This window comes from Sciurus carolinensis, chromosome 12, assembly GCF_902686445.1.
Source record: "Sciurus carolinensis chromosome 12, mSciCar1.2, whole genome shotgun sequence".
NCBI classification, from domain to species: domain Eukaryota; kingdom Metazoa; phylum Chordata; class Mammalia; order Rodentia; family Sciuridae; genus Sciurus; species Sciurus carolinensis.
This window is the reverse complement of record NC_062224.1, coordinates 34,843,781-34,863,119: the sequence shown is the minus strand read 5'-3', so window position 1 is coordinate 34,863,119 and position 19,339 is coordinate 34,843,781. Positions and strand designations below refer to the sequence as shown.

Here is a 19,339-nt window from a genome sequence, read left to right as displayed (position 1 = left end):
GCCTGTGACATAAGCTCCAGCACTTTCTGACTGACTGCCTCCCACTCTCACATCTTCCATTATTTATGTTTTCATGCTCATCTTAGTCACTGTATTACTTTCAAAAGCTCCTGATGGTTTGTGGACTGAAGTTCAAGATATGACTTCAGCTGGCAATTACTTACATACCTATCCCCAGTTTCTGGAACTGATAGAAATTCCTGATATGTCAGACTGATACATATATTGTAATCACATACATATACTAGGTCAGGTGTGAAGAATGAGATGAAAGATGTCACCTCTGGCCCTGAAGCTGTGCACACAGTGTGTAACAGCTGTTATCTCTTTTCATTGCTGTTTTATTATCCAAGAGATGTCAGGAGCACACTTGCATGTCGTGGCCAGCAGGAAGGTGCTCTGGACATCTCTGACTTCTGAGTGTGCACCTCTGGGGAGCAGGTAAGAGGCAGTCACATGGCTGGCCCTTTGTGGTTGTTTTCAGAATTAACAGTTTTGTCTCTTGTTAGTGTCACAGCTATAAAATTGACACCAGGATTATTTGTTGCCCCCTCTCTGAGGCTTAGCACTTCTCTGTACCAAGTCTTTGTCTTCCAGGGTATTTGTTTTGTCTTCATAATATAGAAGGAGAAAAAGACACAGGGTACTTGAGTCAGTGATAAGCCAGAGCAAGAACTTAATTCTACCAATAACCAAGACAGGACGCATGATACTGGGACAGAGGGCTCAACCCAGCTGTGACTGTGAGCTGGTAGTTTATGATAAATGACCTCTTCTCCATTGACTGTAACTTAATTTTGGAAATGCATTTGCACTTAATAATTTTGATTAAAATGAATGGTAGGAACCACTGTTTAAAAGCAGTTGCCTGGGGGCATGTTTATGTGTGATAGTGTGCTGTCTGCCAGCACTCATTTCTCCTGCACTAACTCCCCAGAGCAAGCTGGCCGGACAGGCAGTGTGTGGTTGTGGATGCTCACACTGAGGCCAACTTGGTGAGGTCCAGTCCATGGAGCCTCACATCTCCAGCCTCACCTTAGGCACTTTTTATGAGTAAGCCCACACAGTGTTCATGTAGGCAGATGAGGAAGCAGGGTTATGACTGTTCTCTTCCTCAGACAAGGAAGATGAACAGCAGGGAGTTACCCTGTGCCAGAGCCAACCCATGCCCCAGGTCACCAGCCTGCACCATCAAGGGCCATCCCGAGGTGCCCAGTGGTCAGGAGGTTCTGGTGTAGAAGGGGACCTCACTGTTGTTCTCACCTTGCACCCACACCTCTCCCTGGCTGGCTACAGCTCTGCTCCAGGGACTCAGTAGGACTTCTACCTGAGAGGCCCCAAGTGAAGGGCAAGGTGATCCCAACCAGGTTCCCCATCCATCTTGTCAGTCACAAGCCTGCCCTGCTCCACTCTCCAGGCCTGCTTCAAGTTCACCACCACCACTGTGCTCCTTGGGCACCTCCTGTAGGTGGTGGAGGGTTGGGAGCACCCTGATGCCCCCAATGGTATGAGATGGAGAACACTTTAAAGCATATGTAAGGACCACTGTTGGCTTTTGTTTTGCTTTTCCAGTTCAGCCAACTTGTGGTTCTTCTCCTATTGCTTATTTGATAGTAGCAGGAAAAACCAACTGACCTTTTTTTATTTTTTTTCCAGATGAGCAGTATCAGCTATGCAAACCACAGACTCATTAATCAAATGAACAAAGGTCCTGATGTGGAGCAAGTAGGTACCCATGAAAATCTACGTGCTATCCTGTACAAGCTGCATCTGCCTAGACCACTCTCAGGAGATAGGAACATAGGCGTGCCTTCCCTGGCATCAGGGCACTGTGCCTTCATGTTGGGTCCTCTGTGGGCATGCTGACAGGACTCTGCAGTTTTCCTGGTGAGTGTTAGGACTATAGTCACTGGACAGGCAGAGCCAGATCATGGCTTAGACCTCTCCTTACCTGACCTTTTAAGTGGCCAGGGACTCTCTCTCACTCTCATGTATAAGGGTTGGGAATGGGTCCAGGGAAGATGCTAGTTTTCTTGCCCTGACATTCCAGCCAAGCCCATCCTCATTTAGATTTCCAACCAGGGGATTTCAAGATGGATCTGGAGACTCTTTAGACAGTTTACTGAGTGAGTGGAAGAATCAATTCCAATATTCCCCCTATGCCTGGTGTCCATGACCATGGAAGCCCTCAAAGTCTAGTGCACTCGGAATTGGTAGCAAAACAGGTTACGGCTTCCTCTGAGTATGTGGTATTTGGTGTTTTAAATGGATATGAATGACAGGTTAGTTAAGACTCTCTTGGAATCTTAGTGGCCCAAGTCCATGTTTACATGCAGAAAGCCAGAGACATGCTTGTTGGGTTTCTTTGCAGATTCAGACCTGGGATTTGAGTCCTATGTGCATGTGTATATAAGATAGGTGGGTTCAGTTGACCCTGATGGTGTTCAAGGTACAGTGTCCAAGTAACATTCCTTGTCAGGATTAGCGAGAGTGGGAAAACATTGGCTGCACCAGCTCATACCTGTTCCACTCAGGAACTTGCTGGACATTTGCCTCCACAGTGCTCAACTAGTGAGCAACTATTTCTAAGCACAGGCTATGTAGCAGTTCTGTTGTAGATGCTGGAGTGAGACACCTCTGTTCCTAAAAATGTATTATTCTAGTAGAGGGAGACCACCAACAACCAAAAAACCATACAGGCAAAAGATTGTGGGTTACCATTCAAGCTGTTCCTTGTAAGACTTACTGTTACATATTCAAAAATATGTTGGATTACTAAAAATGGATATTAGAAATTTAACTAGGATACAGACTGGAATTTGGGATTTTGTAAATCTCCCTGAACCACTGCCAGAGGTGGTGCAGCTCAGGAACATGGATTTGGGGTGCCTCTGTCAGAGGATCCTCCCTTGCAGAGTTTTGGTGCTGAGGCAGAGTGAGTCTGAAGTTAGGACAGAAGGGAGGACTACCTTAGAGTGAACCAGAGTAGTGTGTGTTGTGAGAGTAGCAAATAAAAACCCACATGAGTGGATAATTTGAATGTTGGATAAGCATGAATAATATTTTTCAAAAGTATGCTCAACATGATATAAAAATTACTGGTCATCAAAAATTCAAATTTAACTATGTGTCCTGTGTGCTGTGAGCAGTTATGGTGAGAATCTGTGGGCCTGGGAGGACCCACAGGGTGGAATTGATGCTGGAGCCTGCAAAGGTGTATGGTTAAATACTTGATTGACAGACTGGTGGCAAGGGAGATAGAAATGCAATTCTGCCCCAGGACACCCACGAGCTCACTTGCCCTGTCCACTGGCTTGCAGAGGCTTCCACCTCCATGATAGCTAACAGTTCCTCCCATTACCTTGGCAACGCCCTCCCGCGGTGGGCTCCTTGAATTGAAATTTCCCCCAACCTCCTGCTTTCTTTCTGGTAGGCAAAGCCTCCAGGCCGGTGGGGAGGAGCCATGTTCTGGTACGTAGGTACGCAGGTGCTCAAGTGCCCAGTGCTCAGGTGTACAGGGTGCAGAGAACCCTGCAGCAAGTCTCAGCACCCCACATCCTACTCATGTTCAAATGCCTCCAAAGTAAGGGGCCGACACAGACACACACAGATAGCAATTTTATGAGAAAATGCAGATAAAGGGCCAGACAGTTGGATCATATGTTCTCTGTTGTCTCCAAAGCCATCACTTCAATTACAGCCTCTCTGAGCTGCAGTGCCCATTCCTGAGTAAACAGCGCCCTGAGAGAACTCAGTTTCCAATTAAAAGTGTACTAACATTTCTTTTTCCCTAATTCCAGTCGAGCGCAGCCTGCACAGGTCAGGTGGAGGTGCAGCTAGGTCCCAGGATTAGGCCTGGGATTAGGCCACAGCTTGCACAGAGTGGAGTTAATTAAAGCAGTGCCCCCAAATACACTGGGCAAGGCAGGAGCTGGGGCTCTGTGTGTGTGTGTGTGTCCCCATGTATCCACGTGGTATATGTGTCATCATGTCTGTCCATGTGTGGTGTGTGTGTCTCCCATGTGTGCATCTCAGTGAGTATGCATGTGTGTGCATGTGCAATAAAAGTCAGGTTATCCTGTTTGGGAGCTGAGATTGTCACCCTCGCTCTGGCCTCCCACAGAAGGACATGCACTCAGAGGCACACAGACCCCCCTGACCTGGGCCTGTGTTGAACTGAGTCCAGCTTGGGCCTCATCTCCCAGGTCTCCTGCATGCTGTGCCACAAATACCATTTTCTGCACAGGGCCCCTCCTTCTCCTGGTGCCCCAACCTTGAGAATCTAAGGGCATAAATAAATGGAGGCCAGATGTGAGGTTATTTAGATACCAAGAAATCAACAGGCCTCCCTGGTCTTCAGGAGCTCTTGAGAGAGCTGAATCTGAGCATCACAGGCCCTTCAACCTGGGCATTATGACATTCTAAAACTTGGTTTCTATTGATGTTTTCTGTTCAGCAGAACTGGTTGAAAGTTGCCTGATTTCAGATGGGAGAGGGATGGATAGATTAACTTTCTGGCCTACTCTCTATACAATGAAAGAATCAAAGAATTGAAGCCATTATTGGAAAAACTCCAGAAACATCAATAAGCAGAAAATCCTCACTAGATCATTCAAATCAAATGGTTCTCCTTCTTTCCTGAATTATCTACCAAGTAACTACTTTAGTTTTTAGTTTAGCCTTGGAGTTGAGAACTTCAGAGAATGAGTCCCACGAAGTCTGAGAATTTTTTTTTATTCCTCACTCTCTGACTAATGCTCACTAAACTAAACTGAGGACAGTTTCAGCAAACATTTCAAGGGCCCCTCTCTCTGTCATACACTGACTGGGTCAGATACTAGCAATTACCAGAGCCAGGGAAGCCACCTCTGTGTCCCAGGCTCTAGGTTCCCCAGTGAATAAGGAACTCCTGTAAGAAAATAATTACAATAAAACAGGCAAGAATGTCACTAGAGCCACATAATGGGTGCAGTTTTGCAGTGGGAGTGGTACTTGTCCTTGGAGTGTGTGCTAGGAACTGGAGTGGTACTTGTCCTTGGAGTGTGTGCTAGAACTGTGTGGAACGTGTGTCACAGTGACCATGACACGGTGGCTGAGATTTGACACTGGAGGGTTATGGGTGCCAAAAGGCAGGTGTGCTGAGAGGAAGAAGGATGTAGTTCAGCCTGTCCTGAGTTGGAAGGACTAGGCTGAAGGCCTTAGGGACTGAGGTCCTCGTGTGCATGGGAATACAGGGGCCAGAGGGGAATGACTTTTCTGTATCTTACTTGAATACATTCTGGGATTGAGAATTATGAACAGAAGTTTATAAATAGGACCACAGAGTTACCAATCTGTTCTTTTGAAAGAGAGGGAGGGAGAGTAGATTGGAGTTGGGGGTGACACTGCAGATGGGGAGGCCAGAGGAGACCACTGCAGTCTCTCATTCCAGTGAGAGACAAAGGTTTGGGCCAGAGCATGTTAGTGGCTTCAGGAGAATTGTCCACTTGCTTGGGCATCAGCACTTGGTGGCTCCCCACACTATGCCGGGCACTGTACTAAGGGGTGGGCATATAATCATGAACAAACAGGCCAAGCACCTCCTGCCAGGAGCTTACATTCTAGAATTAATATCTAGGAAGAGAGGTTGACATTGATGATGACATTGGGATTTCATAGGAACAGTTATGTCATGAGCAGAGAAAGCAAGTGTAGAAAAGAGAGACCTAGGTACTGAACTCAGGAGAGGCAGGCTGAGTGTTTTGGTTTTGTGAATGTGGTATATCTGACCTCTGTTGGGCAACTGAGCACATGGATCTAGGTCAGACATGGACTGGTGATCACAGAAAAGCTGAGGGTTAAAACCAGATAATTTTGTAGCAGAGTCTCCACTGCTGTTGTTGTCTAGACCTGCATGGCTCTCTCTCTCTCTCTCTCTCTCTCTCTCTCTCTCTCTCTCTCTCTCTCTGTCTTACACACACACATACACACACACACACACACACACACACACACACACACAATTCAACAGCAAATATCAGGAGAGCAATGGTTCTCAACATCTGTCCCAGGGCAAATAGACCAGCATCTCCCTGAGCAAGTTGGAAATCAGATTCTTACTCTCAAGCTGGATGGACTGTCAGGTACTCTGTGGCCAGAAGTCTGTGCTCCTTTGCCTTGTAACATTTGAGAAGTGCTGAACCAGAGCAGTCCCCCCAGCCTACCAGATACCAGTCATAAGAACAGGAGCCCAGGTCTGAGCAGGGACACCTGCACCTATTAGTGACTACTGTCCATGAAGGCCTGTAGGCCTCTCCCACCTGGGCAGTGTGGGCTATTCTGATTCCACTGGAGAATGTGGAACCATTACTGAGAAAGGTCCACCATATAATGCACAGGTGAATCCCAGCACCCTCTCTCCAGCTGCTGTTCTACAATAATCCTGGCTGTCCTGGGGCTCCTGCTGCCATGCACACCTAGACTGACACCAGGGCTCTATCCCAAGCACATGGTGAGTGGATGGAGGGGAAGGCATTTAGGCACCAGCTAAGACTTGCACACAACTGTTTCTGAACTCCCTCCTGCCTCTGAGTGTGTAGTGTAAATGTTGCATATAGGCATGCACATGCACAGGCTTTCCATACACCCCTCCTGATTACTGTCTTCTGCAGTATCATTCATTCAGTCAACTCTTGAGTCTCTCCTCTGTGACCAGCTCCTTGGTCACCCAAGGAAGATAAAATCAACAAAAGATACTTCCACTTTTTTTCTTTTAAGGTCCATATGAACCTTAACACACTTAATGCAATCAGAGTATGAGAATTTATTGTCTGTGAAAAAATTGGCAATAGTCCGGTGTGTCTGTGTGTAAATGATTAAGAGAAGGGAGAAATTGATGAGGACAGGAGCAGTCAGTGGCTTGGTTAACATACTGTTTTAATGCAAAGACTCAGGACCGTGGTGCCTGGATTCAATTTCCACTTCTCCCACCAGGGCTGGTGACGTGGGGTGAGAATTTGAGCTTGCTTCCCCTCATGGTGGATGAGATGGGTGGATGGAACTGAGCACAGGGGCATTTCTGGTGGTGCCTGGCTCCAAGCAGTGCTCACAAAAGGGAGCTCCTCCTTAAATGTGAACATTAGGATCTCCTTGGACCCTTCAGCATCTCCTCAGGCACTGGCAAAGAAGGTAAGGGACCTGAGAGGCAGCCACCCTCCAAGGACAGCTTCCTGACTCACCAAAGTGCCCTTCTCATATAGCTAGGAAGTCACATGTCAGGATGCATGACTGACACAACCACAGCTGGCATTACCTAATCTAATACTTGGGTTGTGACCAGAGGGACTTCAGTTTCTTGAAGGAGGGACAAAGGACACCAGATGCAGTCTCTGCAAAATGGAACATGGAGAGAGAATGTGACATTGATTCTAGCACTCTCCCCAAGAATTGCTTTGGATCTGTGCAGTTAGAGCATCAGTTTAGTTTTAACTGTGTTTTGCTTTCTTCTTAAATAATGGACTACAACTTGGAGACACCTACCCTTTTCAGAAGTATGTACCTCATAAAGGCAGACCTGGCAGTGATGCCCGCAGCCTCCCCTGCTGAAGCAAGCATGGGGTGTTTCCTCTGTGTCACTCCCACTACAGCTATTCATGACTCTCGGGAGCTGGGCACCTACTCCAGATTGCATGGGAGGGAGAGCCACTGGGATCTGGCTCCCAGGAGAGCCTGGTGGAACCAAGCACTGGCATTGTCTGATGCCCTCCAATGGGCTGAGGAAAACAGTGGGAAATACCTCCCTCCTTGATAAACCCCAGCTTGTCAAACCAGGGTGCAGGAACCCTCAGTAGGAAGGACCCATGGCAGGGCCACAGTTCTCCCCAAAGTGGCCAGACCTCCTGGGCCTCTCCATATCCCATCTGGGGCCCTCTGCCCAGGGCTGTCTCCACATCTTCCCCACTCCCTGGATCTTGGAGGCTGGCCTCATAATCCCACTCCCTTATGTCCATTGATTTCCAGGAACCTTGGGTGTACCCAGGACCCGTGAGCCACAGGAGGCTTCCCTTCTCCTATCTGAGAGAACCCCAGTGAGGACACTTGGGGTGCTTTGAGACACACCAGCTTCAGACTGTGTGGCTCTCAATACATGTATGTCATCTGTGTGGGAAGACTTCCAGTAAGACAGGTCTGTGGTCATTAGGATTCAGAAAGTCACAAGTAACTTGTGGAAGATTGTCTCAAAGACTGTAACCTCAAACTGTAAGCTTTAGAGTTCAGAAATTTCAGAACAGGTAAAAGCACCTTTGTGCCACTTTCAGTAGGGAAGAAAGGATTATGCAGATGCAATAACAATAACTGTAATGTTGCAGCAAACAGGCAGACCAGGTTCTTGGGGACCCAGTTAACTGGGTCCAGTTAATCTCAGTCAAGCAGAATCCATCATTTGGAATCCTCTATTAATTAAAGGGAGAATAAGTAAAATAATCAGTGTCATCAAAGGGATTTTTCAGACCCCCACCTTGGAGGAAGTGCTCTCCATGGCCAGTCCCCATGTGGCCTGACTTCCTCTTTCTGCATGTGCAGGTGTATAGAGAGATCACTTGTGTTTAAGACAGTGGCCCTCAGGACCACCAGAAATCAAGAGCTATCCAAAACACAAATACAAAACCAACTTGTGCTAACAATGTCAGCAGACTCAAGTTAGTGAATGAGGGAGATGAAAGGAGTCACTTTAGAAAGCTTTTTATCAACAAATGCTAAGGGCACTTTGTTCAGCCCTTTGGGTTGGGTGCATAGAGCATTGAAAACAGTTCCTCCTGGGCAGGAGCCTGGATCCCAGTCACCCAGGGCTGTAACAGGCCTGGGTGAGGGGACGGGCACTGGACCTGGACCAAGAAAATCAGAGTCTTCTTAGAAGACTATTGACTTTGTCCATGGTTGCAGCCATTGCACCATGCCACCAGCTGACCAGCAAACAGCAGAAGCTTGCTTCCAGTGATCCTGTGCCTGAAAGGCCATTGTGGAGTGCCAGCAATGTCAAAATCTGGTGAGGGTTCCTTTTCAGTGGCAGACCACTTGTGCCTTGAGGGCCAGGGAGACTGAGCTCTCTGGGTCCTGTCACAGGCACTAACCCTTTATGAGGAGTCCACCACAAGGTCCATCTTCTCTAAAAGACCCCAGTTCCTGGAACTGCCACATTGGGCTTTAGGGTGCAGCACATCAACTCTAGGGGGACGTAAGAGCTCCATAACAGTCTTAGCTGGCACTTCTCAATAGGAGGACTACTGGCATTCTGGGTGAGACCCTTTTCTCTTTACATCTGTGCCTGCCCACGAAAAACTAGGGAAAGATCACTCCTAGTTTGGCAGGTGCTCTGGGGTCAGGGCATTCCTGGAAGAATGAGGGTCAATTGAGAGGTTGTGCCAACAGATTTAGACATGTCTTCCCTCTCCAGTTACGAACAGGGCTGGTCAAGTTGAAAATTCTGCAGGACACCTATTGCATTGCCCCCATTTCACAGTGTGGAAACCAAAGCTGAGCACGCTTCTGGAGTCACCTCATCTTTGCTTGGTGTCAAGGGTGTTGTCTTCTCCCACCCACTGTGCTGCCTCCCTTGGCTCCAACTGAGCACAATCACAGAGAGGTGAAGTAGCCACAACTGGTAACATAGGGCCACCTGTGACTCCCAGGGTGCATGTGCTACCCAAGACCCTGAGCTGGGGGTTTCTAGAGTGCCTGGTGATTTCAACAGCTTACCTGACTCAAGAGGACTTAGGTGTCTCAAGCAGAGCTCATGCCACATTTCATCTGCCAAGACACTTTTGAGTCACTTTATAGTGTTGGTACAATTGGGTGGTGGCCCATTTGGAGTGACAAGAAAGCATATACCAAAGTCTAATTGGCCACATTTTTTCTTTTCGTGCTGATCCATTAGATAGGGTCATGTTTTAAAATGCTGAAATACAGGTCATTTTCAGCTCAGGCTGCAGATGTCATTTTAATCTTAATTATCCCTAGAGGTGAGGAGAATATAGCAAACCTGCCCTCTTAGCTATTTGGTCTGTATGTGGCAGAGAGGTGCCGATATTGGAGACAGAGTGAAGAGGAACTTACAGGCAAAATGATAAGCTGTATCCACACTCTCCAATAAGCCCTCTTTGAAGGTCTTTCTGGTCTCCAGCTTGCTCCTGGATCTGGCCATGGTGATGACTGCCCACTGTAGTACTCCTTTCCAGTGAATTCTGGATGGGAGTCCTGGGGTAGATGTCTGCATGTCCCATTATCTAGTTGTGTCCCCTTCTTCACAAGCCATGCAGAACTGGCTCTGAGGAGGATAACCCATGGAGTAAAAGATGGTTTGCTCTGGCTTAGAGATCACTGAGGCTCGTGGAATGGAGTGTTGGAAGATACCTGTCCAATAAAGGGGCAGTAGCCACACCTGCAGAATTCCTTGGCAATCCCAAGTGCTTAAATCAGTGGGGGGTGACCATCACTTAAGTTTAAGAATGGATTATGTGATTGATGAGATGTGGGCTGCAGACCAGGCAGAATGGTGAGGTCATCCACAGGTTATCAGGAAAGGGAGGCCGGTACCACCCAGGCTGCCTTGTATGGGCACTATCTTTTACACAGCAAAAAGAAAGAAATCATTCTTTTTGAAATTTATAAAGGAAATACCTTTTTTAAGGGTTAATATGACTTTTTCTGCCTTCCTGATGGAATTCCTCACCCTTCTCTGTAGGGATGAGATAACCCGAGGTCTTCGTAACCCCCAGCAAAACATGTATTTCCTGTTCCGGGCTGTGGCCCAGTGGTGTTCAGTGTAGGCCTGCTCTACTGCTGCTGTTTGAGCGTCCAGCCTGAAGGAGCAGTGGCCCCTGGGACACTGTCTCATGAAAGTGGCAGAAGGTGAGAGGCCAGGGTGGAGAAGGAACCGCATGCTCTCACTGGATGTGGCACTCATTATGTCCTCTGTTTCATGGGCCCAAGCAAGGTTGTGGCTTGACCTCGTGGTGCAGAGCAGGGGTGTCAGCGGTCAGAACTGGTGGCACAGTAGTGCACTCTGTCACACAGGTGCCCTTCCTTCCCCTGCCCTTGATACAAAGTGGGACTTCCCAGGTCGGCTTGCACAGGACAACTGTCATCTTCCTTGGTGTGCTTCCCAGCCTCCTGGTGGCCACATGCTGGGGGCTTGTTCCTAGACAGTTTTCAGACCAACAGCAAGAAGGTGATGGCACCAGGACTGTAACTCCTGGCGTGAGTCCTGAGGACTTCGGCAAAGGGGCCATGGGGGATGGGAGGGGTGTCCACTCTGGAATCAGGTGAGGCTCTGTGGAACAGGTGACTGCTGAGCTGGGCCTCTGAGCAATGGAGAGAGTTTCAGCAGGTAGAGGGACCCCAGCTTAGCAGGAGGGTGTGTCTTGAAAGTCTGGCCTGATCCTCCCTAAGCTCAGCCCAGTGGCATGAGTAGGGTGAGGCACTTCCACGCCTGGGGCTCACTGCCCTGACTGTCAGGGCTCTTCAATCCCATCTTCTCTGGAGTCTCCTGAGAAGAGGCCATGTCTCTTGGGCCTCTCTGCACATCTGCTCTATTGGACCCCCATTCTGCCATCTTGCCAGCCCCTTCCCATGAGCCTGGCTGGCTGGCTGGCAGATTTTTAAATATATCTCTTTATTATCAGAACCCCATCGTCCTTGTCCCCACCTGGCCCCAGTGCATGTGCCCACACCAGGGCTGCCCACTGACCCTACCAGATTCCAGATGACTCCTCTCTTCTGCCTCTTTCTCTCTAGGAAGGGCTAACTCAGGATAACAGTGTGGAATCCCAAAGTCTCTTGAGCTAGAGGGGCAAAATGGAACACTTAGGGCCTTGGATTTGGGTAGAAGGGAGGACTGACTGTTCTGGGAAAGCAGGCTTCACCCCGTTCCTCCTCCAGTGGGCTGACATCCACACACGGCCTGCAACTGCAACATGGGGGAAATTCCCATGTCTAAGGGACACCTGAGGGCTGATGCCAGGGGAGTAGAAGCCTGGAGGCAGCTCCTGGGAGTGTGTAGATATTCAGGAGTCAGCGGTGTTGGCCAGTTTTTTGCCACTATAACCCAAATCCCTGACATAATGACTTAAAGAAGGAACAGTTTATTTTGGCTCACACAGGGTTCCCTGGCACCATTGCTGTGGGCCTGAGGTGAGTCAGAGCATCATGGTGGGAGAGTGCAGCAAAGGCCACTGACCTGAGAAGCAGAGAGAGTGAGAACAGGAGGTGGTGGCAAGATGGAGTTGCCAGGGGCACACCGCAAGGACCCACTGCCTCCCAACAGGTCCCACTCAGTGGTTCATTCAGTCACCAGGGGACTGATCTACTGATGAGGTCAGAGCCCTGGTGGTTCTGTCAGGCCCCAAAGCTCCAGCTCTGGACACTGCTACACTGGGGACAGACCTTCAGTGCCTGGCCTGTGGGGGGCTTTGCCTGAACTTCCTTTCTACCTGGAAGAAAACCTGTTCTTGCCTCTGGGCTTCGCCTGTAGTCTCTGCACAGACGAAGCCCATTGGCCTCCCCATGACTGCACAGGAAGTGTTCTGCCTCCTACCTGAACTGCCAATGCTTCTAAAGAATAACAGTCGCTTTTTCCAGGTGAGGGAGACACTGACCGCAGAGACAGGGCTGAGCATCTGTGTGGTGCAGGTGTGGTTCCAGAACCAGAGACCTAAGGTAAGGGCTTCTTGCTTCTGGGTTGCTCTTTCCTGAGGCAGGAGTAGAGGGTGCTGCACTGGCTGCCAGGCTGTCTGTCCTGAGCTCCTTGGAGAGCAACTCTCTCCAGTAACAACCCTGCTGTCACGGGGTTTCAGTCACAGCTGAAGGGAAGACCAAAGCATCTGTTTTAGTGCAATGTCTTTATTTTCCTAGTGACCATGCCTCTGAATCTGCCAGCCATTGGTACCAATCCAGGTCTTTGGGTTAAGCCATATTCTCTAATTTACATTTATTTTTAAATTTATATCTGTGTACTCCAGATACCAAATTTTGTTTTTAATAATTCAAATAGAAACCCAAAAAGCATTCAGATGGCATGTTGGCATAGTGGCATGAGAGCCTTGGTGGCCCTCTCTCCTCCTCAGCTCAGTCCATACTGCCTCCCTGTCCTCCTGGCCTGCCAGTGCCTGCTGCCCCATCATGGGCTGTTCTGGAACTTCTTCCTGTGCCTCTTCCTACCCCTGCAAGTACCTGCCTCCTACCTGCTTCCCTGGTCTGCAGAGGGTGATGCATGCTGCCTTCTCATTTGCTGGAGATGAACTAGGGGAGATTTCCTGCAGCTGAATTCCTCAGAGAGGTTGGAATGGGTTCAGTCATCCGAATGGACTCCATGGAGCAGGCAGTTGAAGAGGCCCCTGTGCCCATGGGGGCACTTTAAACCTCTGAGGAACCTTGCAGTAAAGACATTTTAAGACCCAGTGTTTCCTACACACACACGTACACGCGTACACACACACAAACACACACACACACACACACATACACACGTGCATGTACTAAACATGTGTTGACATCTTATGGAGCTCCAATATTCCACTGTTCCACAGAACACAGTTTGAGAAACATGGGGTTCAAGTTCCTTAGTCCGAAGTGCCGGGTAGGTCTCAAACACAACGTGGCAGGTAGGAGGCGAACAGTCTCTTGGCTCATTCAAGTCACCTTGTGGCACTTGCTGAGAGGGAGTACCTGTTCCTGTGGGGTAAGCATCCTCCCCCTCCACTGTGAGGGGTCTTGTGTGCTCTTCCTCAGCCTGGCTCCACATACTAGCCTCTCAGCAGAGCTGAACCCTTTCCCTGGCCCTTGTGTGCAACCTATTGTGGCTGGCATCTGAAGTGGCCCTCTCTCCTGCCAGATGAAGAAGCTGTCCAGGTGGCAGCAGCAGTAACAGGACCAGCAGAACACACAGAGGCCAAGCTCTGGTAAGTGCTGGCCCCTGAAGACTAGTCTCTGCTGGGTTGCAAGAGGGACAGTCACTTGGCAGAACCCAGCTTGCCCCACTTGGGAGAGAAGCCCACCACAGGGGGATGAGCCAGGAGGAGCCAGTGAGAGCATGTGGGCCAGAGCCCCACATCCAGAACTGCAGATTAGGGAGGCTCTGGCCCAGCGCAGAGCCAAGCTGGGGCAGGTATCAGGGCACGTCGGAGTCAGAGGCCTGTCCCATTGCTCATCTCCATTCCTCCTCCTCCTATGCTGGCCAGTTTAATAGAAGACTCCCCTGGCTCAGCCTGTGACAGGTGACCTGAGATGATCCATTTGAAGGAGGAAAGATTTATTTGGGACAGGGTTTCAGTCCCTGTTGGGGCTGTTGTCTTTGGGGTCCATGTGTGGCACACCATGGCAGAGTGTGTGGCAGAGGAAAGCTGCCTGCCCCATGAAAACCAGAGAACAGAGACCACAGTAGGATCTGAAAGGAGAAAGAGGAAGGTTCCGGGCATGTGCCAGTGACCTACTTCCTCCACTGGTTCCCCCTCCCAAAGGCTCCACCATCTCCCACCATGCCACAGGCTGGGGACCAAGCCTCTAACCTCTGGAGTGGATTTAATTTCCCAACCATAGCAACCCCTTCAAAATAATGTAAAATGATGGCAATACAAAAAACCCCTGAGGTAAGCAGCAGTTACTGTCCCCCTCTCAAATGGGCAGATGAAGGCTCTGCAAGTCTGAGCAGGGTCCTGGCATAGGTGAGAGATGGAGCCAGGTCAGGAGCAGCTCTGACTGTGCTCCATTGGACTGGGTGTTCCAACTCACCCCTCGCTCGATGTGCCCTTCCTGGATGTACCCTTGCTTTTTTTTTTTTTTTTTTAATCTAGGGAAGGTGCAAGGAGTTGGGAGGGGAGTGGATGGAGTGACTGAAGGAGTGTCCAAGGAAGTACTAAGGAAAAAGCATGGAGAATTACAGGTTAGAACTATGTCATTCTTAAAGGGACATGCTGCTCAACTCTGCACTCATCAGTGTTCCTTGAACCCCTGTGCCTTGAACTAGGCTTTTCACACTTTAGTGTGTGCACAGGCCACCTGCAATCTTGGTGAAGTGCAGGTTCCGATTTGCAGGGAAGGTCTGGGTGAACCTGAGAGTCTGCATTTTTACAGCTCTCAGGTGGGGCCACTGCTGCTGGCCTATGGACCACATCTTGAAGGCCTTACAACAGGCATAAGTTCTCATCCTTGCTTAGACCCTAAACTATGCTTGACATCTAGGCTAGGTTTGATCCATAATTTGGCTCTTACAGTCAAGAGTTCCCTTAGGGCTCACTTAACAGTGAGAGATGCTAATAGAGAAAAGAGCTGACCTGGGGCAGGGCTATTGGGTAGGGTGGTTAGTGAGTCAGCCAGGAGCTAGTGTTCTGCTTCAGAACTTCCCTCAATGCCAATGGACCTGGGACCAGCTGTTCTGTCTCCTCATGCCTGGGACTATGCATCCCCAGGTGGGGAAATGGTACCTGCCTGCTCTATCTCTCAGGACCCTGCAGTTTTCTGAGACCCTTGAGTGCTGTAAGTTGAGCCCATCTAGGTAATAAGCTGAAAGGGAGAATGCACTGGCTGTGGCATTAGGAGAACACAGACTCAAATCCTTGCATGGTGTTTAACTCTGGGGCAGCTCCTGGGGAGACTCAGGGAGCAGATGAGGGAGGAGGGTCCCTTTCACCACATGGCTGAGGGGGTGAGGTTTCTGTGCCCCAGTGCAGCAGGTTGTAGTTCCAAGGCACATACAGTCTCATGGAATCTTCCCATCAACCCCATGAGGTTCACTGGTCCAGTATCATGACTCCCATGGATGAATGGGTTCATAACGGGTTTTTGGTGGATCTTTAGAGTCATCACTCCTGGGGTGGCCACACCTGAGTGCAGGATCCAACTCTTTGTTTAAGTGACATGTTTATAGGGTGCTCTCAAATTTCAATTTTGCAGCTGCCACCCCTTCCCTGTCTTCCAAGGTGGTGGCCTTTGGTAGGGCACAGGCTACAGTCACTAATGTCTTCTCACCTCCTTCCATCTTGTGAATGAGGGACTAGGCCCAGGCATGAAGCTCCACCACCATCACACAGGTTCCCAGGTCACAGCTCAAGGTGGCTTCCGTGATTCTCAGACCTGGTGTTTGCACCTCCTGTAGTCATTCCCACACTGGGTAGGTCTGACTTCCAAAGGTCCTGAGAGTCATGGTGGTGTCTTCCCAGAGGCAACCTGGATCACAGCACGAACAGGTGGTAGTGAGGGATGTGGGGCTCTGGGCTGCAAATTGAGGATGACCTGTCACCATCTTTGTCTAGCAGCTCAGATGAATGATTGTGGGAGTGCCAACATGGAAGGGATCATGAACCCCTACAGGGCTCTTCCCACCCCCAGCAGCTCCTGGCCATCAATCAGAGCATCTACAGCTCCAAACCCTTCTGCCAGGGTCTCACTCCACCCCAGATGCCAGGAGATCACATGCACCCTTAAGGTGCATGGGCCTCCACCCTGCTGTTGCCTCTCCTTCCCCCAGATGCACCCAGACAATCACTGTGGCTCCCTAGCAGGACAAGTGAACCACAAAGCAGGGCTAGAGTCCCCCAAGAATCAGCTACTGGGGGCTGCAAGGGAAGGCTGCTGTGGGTGCTCACCAGTGAGGTGCACCTCAGAGTTCCAGAGCTTCCTAACTGAGCTTCCCTCAAGTCCCACCCCACTTCTCTATAAACCAGTGCTCAGCAGGTGAGACCTGAGGAGCCCTGAGGTGGGGGAGCACAGAGGTGCAAGGCTAAAGCTCAACCTCAGGGTTGACCACAGGACACTCACAGAGTCTGTGAGGAGCACAATTCGTGGATCTATAGATGGAATCATGGGTGATAAGTTACTCTGATAGCTAAAAGAGAGTTTTAGTCAATAAGCCTTCCAAAAACAAGTATCAAAGACAAAACCCTCACAAAGATTTTGTCCACATTTCCTCCTTACTTGAAAAATAAGTGGCCAGGTGTGGGCACATGCCTGAAATCCAGTTGCTCAGGAGGCTGAGGCAGAAGGATTGCAAGTTTGAGGCCAGTTTCAGCAACTTAGTGAGTATCTAAGCATCTCAATGAGGCCCTGTCTCTAAATGAAAAATACAAGAGCTGGGGATATGGCTCCCTGGCCAAGCACCCTGGGCCAGTCCCCAGTGCTCCTTACCCTCACAGAACTTGTCTTATTAAAGCCACCCTACTCCACCCATCACACAACAGCAAGTACTGACCATGTCTGGACCTGCAGGCCTCTCCAGGCTGACCTCACTCATGCACAGCTCTGTGGACACGCACGTGTACGTTTCTGATGTACATCCTTCTGAGGGCACAGACATAGTGGCCTTCCTCACTCCAGGTCATGGGAAAGCAGGCAGAGGTTTTGGTGTCAGGGTCTTCTACCACAGAATCTCAGGGTCTGCGTTATAGAAGGCCCCTTGGTGACCCTCACAAGGTGGAGCTGTTTTCACCTGTTTACTTCAGATGCAAATGAAGCCTCCTTTGCCTCCCCCTCAGGTTGCTGTCATCTCTCAGTGGCCCTATGAAGTGGCCCCTTGGCCTCTGGTCAAGGGTGCACACCACTCTCCCTATCCCACACAGTGCAGATTGGGAGACAGAAGGCACGCAGCCTGTGCGTGCTGTTTGAAAGGGCAGAGGTTATCCTGGACTCCCATCAGACTCTCTCAAGAGACACTTCTGAGGCCAAGTCCACAGGCCCCCAGCCCAGCCTCTTCAGGGCCCCTGGCCCAACCTCTGCAGGGTCCCTGGCCCAGCCTCTTCAGGGTCCATGGTCCAACTTCAGCAGGGGTCCCTGACCTAGCCTCTGCAGGGTTCATGGCCTAGACTCTGAGAGGACCCTCCCCCTGCATACCTGCTGTCCACACATGCTGTCCTTTGCTGTGCTGCACTCCATTTTAGCACCATCATGTTCTAGTTTATGTTTTCACCTTTTGCACTTTGGACAGGAGCCCCCTAGTGAGGCTATTGACCCCTGGATTAGGCCTCTCTCCCTTCTCTCTGCCACTGTCCCCAGTACCTGCCTTCCCTTCACCAGTGAAGAGTCATGGGGGATGTGCATTTGACTGGATTTCCTAGCACTGAAGCAAGTCTCTTCTCCCAGATACCCATGTCAGTGTTTCTTCTCCATTTCAGGTGCTGAGCCCCTGTTCTATGACCTGGATAGTGAGGACACTTCCCTCAGTAACCTGGGTGACTCTTTCCTAGCAACCTCAGAATCTGGGCCTCTGCAGTTAAAGTGGGCAACCACATTGACCCCCTGTATTCCATGCAGAATTTGTACTTCACCTGTTGAGTCTTCCCAGCAACTGTGACTAGGCTCCCAGATGGAATTACCATATTCTGTGAGGGGTGACTGACTTTAGGACAGGGAGGCCAGGGGAGAGGTGGGCTGGGCAGGGAGGTGTGGGGGATGCTGCTATTGTATAATGATTTGGCGTAGCTCGGCATTTCCAAAGACAGTGTGTTATGGATTGCCTAGTTCAATGTTTCTAATAAGAGTCTTAGGATTATATAGGAAGATGTGCTCATGATTAAGGACAGGGACTTTAATATAGACACTCTTGCAAATTAGATACCTAGGGGCTCCTAAAAACTTCTGGCTGTTTTGGGATGCTCTCATGGAGAGGTGTACTTATCTGTCTATCTGTACACCCACAGACAGACAGACAGTTGTGTGCATGACTGTGTGACCTTTCATACCTTGTCATCAAAGTTTATCCCTAATTATAACAGACTCCAACTGTACAGCAAAAGTAACTTTATTTTCAGTGTGAACTGTATTTAAGGAAATGCTTGATGTACTTAAGTTATAAAATGAGATAATCTGCTTTTTATAAGCTTTATTTTAGTTTGAAGAGACTTGTCAGCAGGGCAGAGAGGCTGCTTCCTGCCCATAGTGCCAGAGCCCGTGTCTTCCAGAGCATCTGAGGCCTGGAAAGCAGATCTTTGTGCTGGCAGCCCTCTCCAGAGGAGTCCTGCTCTTTGGGGTTCAATCACTGGGCTTGGGTAGAACAGAACAATCTCTGATCATGTTTTTAGAAAACATGTGGCTAGACTCTTGAGCTTTCCCTCAAATTCTGACATGGCACCAGGTTGTTGGGGGCCTCAGCTTTCACAAGTGTCGGGTGAGGCTGACAGTATGGACCTACCTCCTTGAGGACACTGAAGTTCCACATAGTAGGGCTGCAACCAAGATCTGGTGTTTGTTTAAAATAGAAGCAGATCACCTACTTGGTGGGCAGACTGCTGGGGGCTGCAGGCAGGAAGGTCTCTAATGCAGCTGAGGGCTGCTGGGCCTACCCATCCTCTGCGAGGCCTGTGCTGGCAGAGCTGGC

At 49.6% G+C, this 19,339-nt stretch overlaps 1 pseudogene; it reads left to right on the top strand.

Annotated features, from left to right (window-relative positions):
* Window positions 1-18,297, top strand: part of LOC124961218 (LIM homeobox transcription factor 1-alpha-like) — a 34,663-nt pseudogene extending 16,366 nt beyond the window's left edge.
* The last annotated feature ends 1,042 nt before the right edge of the window (window positions 18,298-19,339 follow it).